The sequence below is a fragment of the Gorilla gorilla genome, chromosome 12, assembly GCF_029281585.2.
Source record: "Gorilla gorilla gorilla isolate KB3781 chromosome 12, NHGRI_mGorGor1-v2.1_pri, whole genome shotgun sequence".
NCBI classification, from domain to species: domain Eukaryota; kingdom Metazoa; phylum Chordata; class Mammalia; order Primates; family Hominidae; genus Gorilla; species Gorilla gorilla.
Window position 1 is genome coordinate 33,122,851 of NC_073236.2, and position 14,475 is coordinate 33,137,325.

Here is a 14,475-nt window from a genome sequence, read left to right on the forward strand (position 1 = left end):
ATAAATTCCTGGACACATACACCCTCCCAAGACTAAACCAGGAAGAAGTTGAATCCCTGAATAGACCAATAACAGGCTCTGAAATTGAGGCAATAATTAATAGCCTACCAACCAAAAAATGCCCAGGACCAGATGGATTCACAGCCAAATTCTACCAGAGGTACAAGGAGGAGCTGGTACCATTCCTCCTGAAACTATTCCAATCAATAGAAAAAGAGGGAATCCTCCCTAACTCATTTTATGAGGCCAGCATCATCCTGATACCAAAGCCTGGCAGAGACACAACAACAACAAAAAAGAGCATTTTAGACCAATATCCCTGATGAACATTGATGCAAAAATCTTCAGTAAAATACTGGCAAACTGAACCCAGCAGCACATCAAAAAGCTTATCCACCATGATCAAGTGGGCTTCATCCCTGGGATGCAAGGCTAGTTCAACATACACAAATTAATAAATGTAATCCAGCATATAAACAGAACCAAAGACAAAAAAACCACATGATTATCTCAATAGATGCAGAAACGGCCTTTGACAAAATTCAACAGCTCTTCATGCTAAAAACTCTCAATAAATTAGGTATTGATGGGATGTATCTCAAAATAGTAAGAGCTATCTATGACAAACCCACAGCCAATATCATACTGAATGGGCAAAAACTGGAAGCATTCCCTTTGAAAACTGGCACAAGACAGGGATGCCCTCTCTCACTGCTCCTATTCAACATAGTGCTGGAAGTTCTGGCCAGGGCAATAAGGCAGGAGAAAGAAATAAAGGGTATTCAATTAGGAAAAGAGGAAGTCAAATTGTCCCTGTTTGCAGATGACGTGATTCTATATTTAGAAAACCCCATCATCTCAGCCCAAAATCTCCTTAAGCTGATAAGCAACTTCAGCAAAATCTCAGGATACAAAATCAATGAGCAAAAATCACAAGCATTCTTACACACCAATAACAGACAGAGAGCCAAATCATGAGTGAACGCCCATTCACAGTTGCTTCCAAAGAGAATAAAATACTAGGAATCCAACTTACAAGGGATCTGAAGGACCTCTTCAAGGAGAACTACAAACCACTGCTCAACGAAATAAAAGAGGACACAAACAAATGGAAGAACATTCCATGCTCATGGATAGGAAGAATCAATATCATGAAAATGGCCATACTGCCCAAGGTAATTTATAGATTCAATGTCATCCCCATCAAGCTACCAATGATTTTCTTCACAGAATTTGAAAAAACTACTTTAAAGTTCATAGGAACCAAAAAAGGGCCCACATTGCCAAGACAATCCTAAGCCAAAAGAACAAAGCTGGAGGCATCATGCTACCTGACTTCAAACTATACTACAAGGCTATAGTAACCAAAAACAGCATGGTACTGTTACCAAAACAGAGATATAGATCAATAGAACAGAACAGAGCTCTCAGAAATAATACCACACATCTACAACCATCTGATCTTTGACAAACCTGACAAAAACAAGAAATGGGGAAAGGATTCCCTATTTAACAAATGGTGCTGGGAAAATTGGCTAGCCATATGTAGAAAGCTGAAACTGGATCCCTTCCTTACACCTTATACAAAAATTAATTCAAGATGGATTAAAGACTTAAATGTTGGACCTAAAAACATAAAAACCCTTGAAGAAAACCTAGGCAATACCATTCAGGACATAGGCATGGGCAAGGACTTCATGTCTAAAACACCAAAAGCAATGGCAGCAAAAGCCAAAATTGACAAATAGGATCTAATTAAACTAAAGAGCTTGGGCACAGCAAAAGAAACTACCATCAGAGTGAACAGGCAACCTACAGAATGGGAGAAAATTTTTGCAATCTACTCATCTGACAAAGGGCTCATATCCAGAATCTACAAAGAACTCAAACAAATTTACAAGAAAAAAACAAACAACCCCATCAAAAAGTGGGCAAAGGATATGAACAGACACTTCTCAAAAGAAGACATTTATGCAGCCAACAGACACATGAAAAAATGCCCATCATCACTGGCCGTCAGAGAAATGCAAATCAAAACCACAATGAGATACCATCGCACACCAGTTACAATGGCAATCATTAAAAAGTCAGGAAACAACAGGTGCTTGAGAGGATGTGGAGAAATAGGAATGCTTTTACACTGTTGGTGGGACTGTAAACTAGATCAACCATTGTGGAATACAGTGTGGCAATTCCTCAAGGATCTATAACTAGAAATACCATTTGATCCAGCTATCCCATTACTGGGTATATACCCAAAGGATTATAAATCACGCTGCTATAAAGACACATGCACACGTATGTTTATTGCAGCACTATTGACAATGGCAAAGACTTGGAACCAACCAAAATGTCAATCAATGATAGACCGGATTAAGAAAATGTGGCACATATACACCATGGAATACTATGCAGCCATAAAAAAGGATGAGTTCATGTCATTTGTAGGCACATGGATGAAGCTGGAAACCATCATTCTGAGCAAACTATGGCAAGGACAAAAAACCAAACACCACATGTTCTCACTCATAGGTGGGAATTGAACAATGAGAACACTTGGACACAGGAAGGGGAACATCACACACCGGGGCCTGTGGTGGGGTGGGGGGAGGGGTAGGGATAGCATTAGGACATATACCTAATGTAAATGATTAGTTAATGGGTGCAGCACACCAACATGGCACATGTATACATATGTATCAAACTTGCATGTTGTGCACATGTACTCTAGAACTTAAAGTATAATAATAATAATAAAAAAAGAACAAGGCAAGAATGTCCATACTGACCGCTTCTCTTTTTTTCTTTTTTTCTTTTTTTTTTCTTTTTTGAGATGGAGTCTCGCTCTGTTCCCCAGGCTGGAGTGCAGGGGCACGATCTTGGCTCGCTGCAAGCTCCGCCTCCCGGGTTCAGCCATTCTCCTGCCTCAGCCTCCTGAGTAGCTGGGACTACAGGAGCCCGCCACCACGCCCGGCTAATTATTTTTTTTTGTATTTTTTTAGTAGAGATGGGGTTTCACCGTGTTAGCCAGGATGGTCTCGATCTCCTGACCTCGTGATCCGCCTGCCTTGGCCTCCCAAAGTGCTGGGATTATAGGCGTGAACCACCACGCCTGGCCCATACTGACCACTTCTATTCAACATAGTCGTGACAGTCTTAGCCTGGGAAATTAGATACGAGAAAGAAATAACAGCTATCCAAAATGGAAAGCAAGAAGTAAAATGGTCTCTGTTTACAGATGACATAATCTTATGTGTAGAAAGCACTAAAAACTGTTAGAACTAATAAATTCAACAAAATTTTATAATCCAAAGTGAACAAAAAGTAATTGCATATTTATACACTAACAGGCAGTAATCCAAAAACGCATTTAAGAAAACAATCCCATCAAGAACTTATAATAGCATAAACAATAGTAACAAGAAGAATAAGATAGTTTGGAATAAACTTAACCAAGGATGGGAAAACCTTGCACACTGAAAACTATGAAACAGGCTGGGTGCAGTGGCTCACACCTGTAATCCCAGCACTTTGGGAGGCCAAGGTGGGTGGATTGCTTGAGTCCAGGAGTTCAAGACCAAGTTGGGCAACATGGCGAAACCCCCTCTCTACTAAAAATACAAAAAATAGCCAGGCATGATGGCATGTGCCTGTAGTCCCAGCTACTTGGGAGGCTGAGGTGGGAGAATCACCTGAGCTCAGGAGGTCGAGGCTGCAGTGATCCGAGATCATGCACTGCACTCCAGCCTGGGCAAACAGAGTGAGACCCTGTCTCAACAAAACAAAACAAAACACAGCAAAACACAAAAAACCTACAAGACATTGCTGAAAGAAATTAAAGAAGACATAAATAAATAGAAAGACATCCTGTACTCATGAATTGAAAGACTTAGTGTTAAGATATCCATGTACCCAAAGTGATTTACTGATTCAATGCAATTCTTATCAAAATGCAAATGACTTTTTTGCAGAAATGGAATAAAACCATTCTATAATTTACATAGAATCTCAAGGGACCCTGCATAGCCAAAACAATCTTAAAAAAGAAGAATGAAGTTAGAGTGCTCACACTTTTGATTTTAAAAATATTTTGAAGCTACAGTAATTAAAGACAGTGTAACACTGGCATAAAGACACATATATAGACCAATGAAACAGAACAGGAAGTTCAGAATTAAACTGTCACATACATGGTCTTCAACAAGGGTACCAAGACAAAACAATGGGGAAAGGACAGTCTCTTCAATAATTGGTGTTGTAAACACTAGATATCCACATGCAAAAGAATGAAGTTGAAACTTCACCTTACATCATATATAAAAATTAACTTAAAATTGATTAAAGACCTAGACATGAGACCTACAACTGTAAAATGCCTAGGAGAAAAGTGTAAGAAAAGCTTCATGACAGTGAATTTGGTAATGATTTCTTGAATATGATACCAAAAGAATAGGAAACAAAAGAAAAAGGTAGACAAATAGGACTACATCAAACTTAAAAATTTTTGCACATCAAAGAAACAGTGACAAAGCAACCTGTGAAATGAGAGAAAATATTTGCAAATTATATCTAAAAGGGGTGAATATCCAGAATACTTGTCTATAGAGAACCACTACAACTCAACAACAAAAGACAATCTGTTAAAAAAATGGGCCAAGAACTTGAATAGACATTCCTCCCAAGAAGAAGTACAAACAAAAAAAATGTTCAGTGCCTTTAATCAAATTAAAACTACAATGTGCGATCTCCTACCCATTAGGATGGTCACTACAAAAAAAGACCAAACAAAAAATATCAGAAGGATGAGAAGAAACTGGAACCCTTGTACACTGTTGGTGGGAATGAAAAAATGGTGCAGCTGCTGTGGAAAAATGATCTGAGGTTCCCCAAATAATTAAAAATAGAACTACTATACAATCCAGGAATCTCACTTCTGGGTATGTATGCAAAAGAACTAAAATAATTATGTCAAAGAGTTATCTGCATACCTATGTTAATTGCAGCATTATTCACAAAAGTCAAGAGTTGGAAGCAACCCAAATGTCTATTAAAAGATGAATAAAGAAAATGTGGAATATACATACAATGGAATACTATTTGACCTTAACAAAGAAGAAAATTCTGTCACATGCTACAACATGAATGAACCTTGAGGATATTGTACTAAGTGAAATAAGCCAATCACAAAAAGACAAGTATTGTATGATTACATTTATATGAGGTTTCAAAAATAGACAAATTCATAGAAACAGAAACTACAATGGTGGTTGCCAGAGACTGGGGACATGGAGAAATGGGGAGATGTTGTTTAACTGGTTTAGTTTCAGGTTTGCAAGATTAAAAAGTTCTGGAGATTTGTTACACAACACTGTGCATAAAGTGAACGCTACTGAACTGTGCACTTGAAAAGTGGTTGAAATGGTAAATTTCATATGTGTTTTAAAATATATTTTTTTAATTTTTAATTTTTTTTTAATTTTTTTGAGACAGAGTCTCGCTCTGTTGCCTGGGCTGGAGTGCAGTGGCATGATCTCGGCTCACTGCAAGCTCTGCCTCCTGGGTTCACGCCATTCTCCTGCCTCAGCCTCCTGAGTAGCTGGGACTACAGGTGCCCGCCACCACGCCCAGCTAATTTTTTGTAGTTTTTAGTAGAGATGGGGTTTTCCACTGTGTTAGCCAGGCTGGTCTCGAACTCCTGACCTCAGGTGATCCGCCCACCTCGGCCTCCCAAAGTGCTGGGATTACCGCGTGAGCCACCACGCCTGGCCTGTATGTGTTTTTAAAATCACAATGAGAAATTAAAAAATAAAATGAAAATAAGAAATGCTTAGCATATAAGAAATTGAAGCATCGAAGCCCACGAAGATACAGCGAGTTTGCTTACTGCCAGCTTGCCTGGCACTGTCCAGATTTTACTGCCGATAGCCCCGCACCCTGAGTATAACCTCAGTCCCAGGCACACCAGGTGTTTGGACATTCTATATGAAAACCAGAGCATTTAAAGAAATGGTGTAAACAGAATAAAGGTATTTTGTTGATAATAAAGTATAATACTATCCTTACTTGGTAATCCCATTGCCTTTAAAGTGAAGCATATTACTGGGATGTAAACCTGTATTTTTCTCTCTTGGCTCTTTAACAGATTCTCCAGATCTGTCTTATTTATATTTCCTTCAAAATACTTTTGTGATTTCTATCTTTTCTTCTTTCCGAGCCACACTTCAGCTTCATTCCTTATGCACAGGAGAGCCTGTTCTTGGTTTCTTTTCTTCCAGGTTCTGATTTTTAATCTGCCCAAATTGTAACTGGGGCATTTATTGACAAAAAGAAATTTGAACATGTAACAGCCTTTTTTTTCTTCTAATTTTTAAGTGGTTTCTAATTAGGTAATTTCCTGAAAATTAAAGTTCTTAAAGTCTCTGATTTATTAGTTCATCATTCTTAATTTTTTAAGTTTTCTATCATTGTCTAATAGAGTATGTCCAGTTGATAGGATATCTGAGGACATATTATCTCTCCATCAATTTATTTCTGTATTACACACACTTTCTCTCCATTCTCTTCTTCAGACCTTCTGCACCACCTCCCCCAACAGTTGTAACAAATAAAAATGTCTCCAGACATTGCTGAATGTCCCGAGGCAGCAAAATTTCCCCTGGTTGAGTACAGCTGATAGAAATAATGCCCAAATTTCAATATTTTTTCCAAAGTGGTCTTCATATTCAATTCCCAAACGTGTTCTTAACATTGTTCTTTCTGAAAAGAGTACTTTCCCCATTTTCTCTACCTGGAGAGAACTCCAGGAAGCTGAGACCGGCCAGACCACAGAGCTTGACCCACGTTCCAAGACTGATGAATACCACGAGCAGAACAGTTAGGATGGCCTCTTGTTTGGTTCATCCTTGTGACAACACAATTGGCCCTCTTAGGCATCAATTTTGGTGTCATCAGATTTGTGCAGTTTCCGGGACAGCCGACCTGGCCATGCTTCCTCCCGCAGTGTGAACCGTCTCCTTTTGTTGCTGCTTTGAGGTCTGGTTAGGTGGTTATTATGTGCTTGCCGAATCCACTGCATCTTCGCCTCAACCCACTCTCCAACCCTCCTATCCCCACTTAGATTTCAAGTTCCTTGGGGAGGTATATCTTTTTTTGTTTTTGTTTTTGTTTTTATTTTTTTTGAGACGGAGTCTCCCTCTGGAGTGAGTGCAGTGGCACCATCTTGGCTCACAGCAAGCTGCGCCTCCGGGGTTCACGCCATTCTCCTGCCTCAGCCTCCTGAGTAGCTGGGACTACAGGCGCCCGCCACCACGCCTGGCTAATTTTTTTGTAGAGATGGAGTTTCACCGTGTTAGCCACCATGGTCTCGATCTGCCAGGAGGTATATCTTACTGTACTGTTTTAATTGCTGATAATGTCTTCCATGGAGTAGGAACTGAATAAATACTTTTCAAATTGTAAAAAGGAAACAGGGAATACCTCACCAACGTGCTAGAACCAATCAGAGTACCTTGTGGTCTGCCTTCACACTTAACACTGTCTCTCAATCAGTAACACCACTGGTCACACTGACCTCAGGGACAGAGTCGAGGTTCCAGAATAGGTTAGTGTGGATTACTGTTATTTTACTGAGTGGTCTGTACTCTGTAGACTTTGGGGAACCGGGTCAAGTAAATCCCAGGTAAGCAGATTATTCCTAAGTGGGATAAGGAAGCATTGTCTAGGTTCCTGATTGTTATGGGCTTTGAATTCACCGGTGATCCTTCAGAGTCTTCAATGTATTTCTCAGCAAATATGAATAAAATGTATTGAATTTTATCGAAGTTAAGGCTCTCTCTTTGTACTGGTAATCTCTTCCTGAGAAGTAGTAAGGGAAGCTTTTGATGTTCAAGGGCTCTTTCTTTCTCTTTGTGTCCATAGTTCCAGCAATGCGAGATTTCTGTGAAGGATTTAAACAAGAGAAAAAAAAAGGAGAAGTAAGCAGCCTGCAAAGAAATGTTTAGAAAATTCCAAGTGGGTGAAGCTTGCAGGATTTGATGAGGTATCAGAGCTCTGCAAAATGAATTCTTATACAACTTTTGGTATATGTTTTATAATTTCAAAATCAAAATAGGGTCAAAAAGTTTTTAAAGCATAATTTAAAAAAATACCCTTGCTTAGGTGATAATGGAATATAAGGGAGCCTGGGGATGATGACACAGGCATCCTTGATTGCTGAGGCTATGGGAATAGCGGGTGATACTTGAAGTTTCTTTTCTTTACTGCTATCTTCCAAATAAATTTTACATGCTTAGTAATTACTTGTTGAACAGTCAACCTGCAAATTTTACCATGAAACAATAGGATAGAGCAAAATAATGAAAACTGTAACAAATTTCATGTATTTTTATGGTTTTATTTTGATAAATTTCACTAATTTAGCTCATGAAGAGCATTTCCTTTAAAAAATTCACTTACCTGCAAGACGTTCAGCCTGTAGCAACAATAGAGGGCATCTTTCATTTCCCTTATTCAAAATTAAACACCATAGTTTGCAGGTATTTTTACTGTGATGTGAATACCATTAGGAAAAAGTTGCAACTATTATGCTTCTTAGAATTGTTTCACAAATGAGACCTTATTGGAACTATTGACCAAATATTAATGGATGGCTGTATGTTTGATTTTTGCATTAAGGCAGGTTTTACCAATCAAAAACACTGTTCTAGAGCCTAGAAATTATGATACTGATAAACTCTGAGTATTTTTGTTTTATTGAATAAAGACAGCAAAATAAATTTTAGAAAAATAAAAGTGACAGACAACTGTTATTAATACAAATCATTCATTTCTGGAGTAACATTAATTGCTTCTAGGATTATGAAAGAATAGGCTATTACCAAGTATGACTGATAAAACCTGAGTTTTTCTAAAAGCCTAGGTAAATGGACAGAATACTAATAATAGATAACTCTCGAGCCTAAAGTAAACTATTAAAGATGTTAAGGCATAAAATATCCCACTTTAAAATTCTGCTTGTTAGAGTCAATATTTCCTACTTAAGGGTGTGCAATAGAGCTCCTCTCTCCTGAGGCTGGTAACTCTAAGCCACCTCCCATATCAAGATGTCTGTTGTATCTGTCATTCCTTGGCTGCCAGTTTGCATGTGAGGGTAATTTGCTTGTCTTGCTAATTTAGTTTTAGTTTAATTGTAGGTGACATCAAGACCATTCTATCATTGGGGTTACACATTTTTCATGTGCAAATTGGAAAGCACGATGAGATATCTCTCTTGCCTGTCATTATGATTTTTTTAAAAGTGAAAAATAGGCTGGGCGCCGTGGCTCACACCTGTAACCCCAGCACTTTGGGAGGCCGAGGCGGGCGGATCACGAGATCAGGGGATGAGACCATCCTGGCTAACACGGTGAAACCCTGTCTCTACTACAAAATACAAAAAATTAGCCAGGCGTGGTGGCAGCCGCCTGCAGTCCCAGCTACTCGGGAGGCTGAGGCAGGAGAATGGCATGAACCCGGGAGGCAGAGCTTGCAGTGAGCCGAGATCGCGCCACTGCACTACAGCCTGGGCGGCAGAGCCAGACTCCATCTCAAAAAAAAAAAAAAAAAAAGTGAAAAATAAAAATCCCGGTTTCTGGGGAATCAATCACTCATATAGTGCTGTTGTTAACCTAAATATCTAAATCTTCACAGAGGAACAGAGGACAATATGACAATAAGCACTACATTTTCAAGTGTCTTTTATACCCATTGAAAATTTGGTAGAAATTAGATATCTAGGAATTTCCCCTAACAGAGTAAATATACAGACTGTGTGCGGTGGCTCACGCCTGTAATCCCAGCACTTTGGGAGACCGAGGCGGGCAGGTCACAAGGTCAGGAGATCAAGACCATCCTGGCTAACAAGGTGAAACCCCGTCTCTACTAAAAATACAAAAACAAAATTAGCCGGGCGTGGTGGTGGGCCCCTGTAGTCCCAGCTACTCAGGATGCTGAGGCAGGAGAATGGCGTGAACTCGGGAGGCAGAGCTTGCAGTGAGCGGAGATCGCGCCATTGCACTCCAGCCTGGGCGACAGAGCAAGACTACGTCTCAAAAAAAAAAAAAAAAAAAGTAAATATACAGAAATACCTGGCTATAAAACTGTCACAGCTTATTTATAATAACCTCAAACTGGAAGCAATCTAAATGTCCATCAAAAGGGGGCTAGAATAATACTCAACCGTAAACAACATATTGTGGAATATTTAATGACATGGAATGACTTCTATGTCACAGGCTGGCGCGGTGACTCACGCCTATAATCCCAGCACTTTGGGAGGCCGAGGCGGGCGGATCACCAGCTCAGGAGATAGAGACCATCCTGGCTAACACGGTGAAACCCCGTCTCTACTAAAAATACAAAAAATTAGCTGGGCGTGGTGGCGGGCGCCTGTAATCCAGCTACTCGGGAGGCTGAGGCAGGAGAATGGCGTGAACCCGGGAGGCAGAGCGTTCAGTGAGCCGAGATCGCGCCACTGCACTCCAGCCTGGGCGACAGAGCAAGACTGCGTCTCAAAAAAAACAAAACAAAAGATGTCAAGTCCTTAGTCATTATAAAAATGATGCTTAATCATCTTCTTGGATTTTGCAGATGAATTGGTGAATAGCTTTGTGACAGACCTTCGTTCAAGATCCATTCAAGGATAGAAGACAATTGCATTGAATGGTTGAATAGGGAGATTTCTCAGGAGAATGTTGCTGGGTGCGGTTGAATATTTACTCTCCCACATCCTTGCCTGGCAGGAGGGCCTGTAAGGAGGCTATTCTATGAGCTTGTATCATCTCCCTGGATTCTAGGAGTAAATTAAGAAGCAAATGTTGGACCTCTGCCTGTGAAAACCACAGGTCCAAGACACTGAGAGGAACCAGGAACCACGGTAAGAAGAGAGGAAAGTGCTGTGGGTGCCTACACTTTCATCATTTGCGTGACAAGGGGGTCCCATGAGTCAAGTACAGTCTAAGAGGTAATTGAGGTGGAGCTGTGCAGAAGGGACCCTGACCAAGAGTTGAAGGGCACCAGTGGAGAGGCTGTGGGTTGCACCTCCAGGGGCGGATGCTGGAAGTGGTGCCTGAAAGGAGTCAGCAGGGAGAGCCACATTGCTTGTATCTTGAGACATAACTGGGTGTGCAAAATGGGAAATCACTGTGGATCTCTCAATAGGAATCTTTCAGGGATAGAGCCAGTTGTGAACATTCTGTAACATCAGATTAAATAGGGCCTTTTCTGTTCTTCATCTCTCTTTCATGCCTTTCTTCCCCCAGATAGACATACTCAGTGAGCTTTCTTCCCAGTTTGAAGCAGGTCTGAGGTGGAGAAGTAGAGAAAATCAAAGTTTTGACTATTGCATGGAAGTGGACATCCTAATTATTGAAATAATACTGTTGTGGCCAGGGCTGATGTTTAGCTGAGATGTACTGGTGTGGTTGCACCAGTACAATAATATTTTAATAATATTTTATTATTAAAATATTAAAATACTTTAATATTGGTTGGTAAACAGTCCTGATCCTAGGCCCCTTGAGGGCCTCCCTTGGCCCTGGAAACCCTGTGGGCACTGCTATTCCTCCTTCCCACCCCCTCCACACACTTCCTATCCCTGAGACCAGTGTCCCCGGCGGTGAGGCTGACGCTCCAGTGGGCTGTACCCAATGTCTCTGGTTTTGCAGCCGGGCTTCCTGGGATTGTCCTCATGTGATCCTTATGGGAACAGCAACTTCCTCAATTGTCACCTCTTTTAAATGTCACCCAAGATCAATTATGAACTGGGTCAAGTTTTATGCAAAAGATTCTCCCAAAATCGGCCTCAAAAGCACTTTTGTTAGGACGTTTTTGAGAAAAAAATATATGATGCTTTATGATTTTATTCTACTTTTTCAATGTCACGTTTACAAATGTTTATAATTAAAAGGGTGAGGCAGAAAACCAGGCAACTCTGTACTGATTTTTGTAATATAATCTGTCTCAAAATATACCATTAGAAGTTTAAATATTTAAATAGTTATAACCATTTCTAGGGGATGGTAACATGGCTAACTTTTAGACTTTTATTTATTAGTTTTTTTTTTAGACGGAATCTCACTCTGTTGCCCAGGCTGGAGTGCAGTGGTGTGACCTCAGCTCACTGCAAGCTCTGCCTCCCAGGTTTACGCCATTCTCCTGCCTCAGCCTCCCAAGTAGTTGGGACTACAGGTGCCTGCCACCACACCCATCTAATTTTGTTTTTGTGTTTTTAGTAGAGACAGGGTTTCACTGTGTTAGCCAGGATGGTCTCGATCTCCCGACCTCGTGATCCACCCGTCTCGGCCTCCCAAAGTGCTGGGATTACAGGCGTGAGCCACCACGCCTGGCCCTGGCCAGTATTTCTTAAGTTTCATTAAAATATATATATATATATATATATATATATATATATGTAGTACTCTTTTGACTATTACTATTTTGAATGAGAGGAATAAAATAATACATGCAACTAAATGGGATTTTGTATTTTTCCTTCACATACATTGACCTACGTTTAAAATGTAAGCCTCTCACCCTCCTGACAACTCCATATCCCCACCCCCTGCTCTGTGTGGTCAGAGTTGGTGCATCCCAATGCTTTGAATAGGGTCTGACACATTTGCTGTTGGAATCACTTGAAACATTTCACTTAGCAGGAACATAGTAAAGTATAAATGATGCTGAGGTATATCTCCCCAAGGAGGAGGACACAGAACAGGTTCTCTGTGGGGACAGGAGGAGGGACTGGCCCTGTGTACCCACTGCCTCCCCACAGCTTCCTCAACTTTTGTTTGATTTTTCCTCAATCAGGAACATGACATCACATTCATCCAGACCTTGAACCTGTCTTATTAGGTTTATTCCTAGGTATTTTCTTGTTTTTCTGACATGCAAATAGAATCTTTTTCCTTTTTTCAATTTTCTGGTTGATTATTTCCATCATAAAGGAAAGTTGCTCTGTAAAATTTACCTGTTTCTAGCCACGCGATAAAATTTTCTTATTACTTTCAATGGTGACTGTATACACACACACACACACACACACACACACACACACACACACACACATATACTTTAAGTTCTGGGATACATGTGCAGAACGTGCAGGTTTGTTACATAGGTATACACGTGCCATGGTGGTTTGCTGCACCCATCACCCCATCATCAACATTAGGTATTTCTCCTAATGCTATCCCTCCCCTAGCCCCCCACCCCCACTGACAGGCCCTAGTGTGTGATGTTGCCCTCCCTGTGTCCATGTGTTCTCATTGTTCGACTCCCACTTAATGACTGAGAACATGGGGTGTTTCATTTTCTGTTCCTGTGTAAGTTTGCTGAGAATGATGGTTTCTAGCTTCATCCATGTCCCTGAAAAGGATGTGAACTCATCCTTTTTTATGACTGCATAGTATTCCATGGTGTATATATACCACATTTTCTTTATCCAGTCTGTCACTGATGGGCATTTGGGTTGGTTCCAAGTCTTTGCTATTGTGAACAGTGATGCAATAAACATACATTTCCATGTGTCTTTATAGTAGAATGATTTATAATCCTTTGGGTATATACCCAGTAATGGTATTGCTGGGTCAAATGGTATTTCTGGTTCTAGATCCTTGAGGAATCGCTACACTGTCTTCCACAATGGTTGAACTATTTCACACTTCTACCCACAGTGTAAAAGCATCCCTATTTCTCCACATCCTCTCCAGCATCTGTGGTTTCCTGACTTTTTAATGATTGCCATTCTAGCTGGCAATCTCTTTGTGGTTTTGGTATCTCATTGTGGTTTTGATTTGCATTTCTCTAATGACCAGTGATGATGAGCTTTTTTTCATATGTTTTTTGGCCACATAAATGTCTTCTTTTGAGAAGTGTCTGTTCATATCCTTTGCCCACTTTTTGATGGTTTTTTTTTTTTACTTGTAAATTTCTTTAAGTTCCTTGTAGATTCTGGATATTAGCCCTTTGTAAGAAGGATAGATTGCAAAAATTTTCTCCCATTCTGTAGGTTGCCTGTTCAGTCTGATGACAGTTTCTTTTGCTATGCAGAAGCTCTTTAGTTTAATTAAATCTCATTTGTCAATTTTGGCTTTTGTTGCCATTGCTTTTGGTGTTTTAGTCATGAAGTCTTTGCTCATGCCTGTGTTGTGAATGGTATTGCCTAGGTTTTCTTCTAGGGCTTTTAGGGTTTTTATGGTTTTAGGTCTAACATTTAAGTCTTTAATCCATCTTGAGTTAATTTTTGCATAAGGTGTAAGGAAGGGATCCAGTTTCAGTTTTCTGCATATGGCTAGCCAGTTTTCCCAACACCATTTATTAAATAGGGAATCCTTTCCCCCATTGCTTGTTTTTGTCAGGTTTGTCAAAAATCAGATGGGTGTAGATGTGTGGCATTATTTCTGAGGCTTCTGTTCTGTTCCATTGGTCTATATATCC

At 40.2% G+C, this 14,475-nt stretch overlaps 1 long non-coding RNA gene across 1 annotated transcript in view; it reads left to right on the forward strand.

Annotated features, from left to right (window-relative positions):
* The first annotated feature begins 6,588 nt into the window (after positions 1 to 6,588).
* LOC109028284 (uncharacterized) overlaps positions 6,589 to 14,475 on the forward strand; it is an 86,331-nt gene continuing 78,444 nt past the window's right edge. The window contains exons 1-3 of the long non-coding RNA XR_010129793.1: positions 6,589 to 7,378; positions 7,918 to 8,038; positions 10,627 to 10,912. This is a non-coding gene — a long non-coding RNA (uncharacterized lncRNA). The remainder of the gene's footprint in view (positions 7,379 to 7,917; positions 8,039 to 10,626; positions 10,913 to 14,475) is intronic.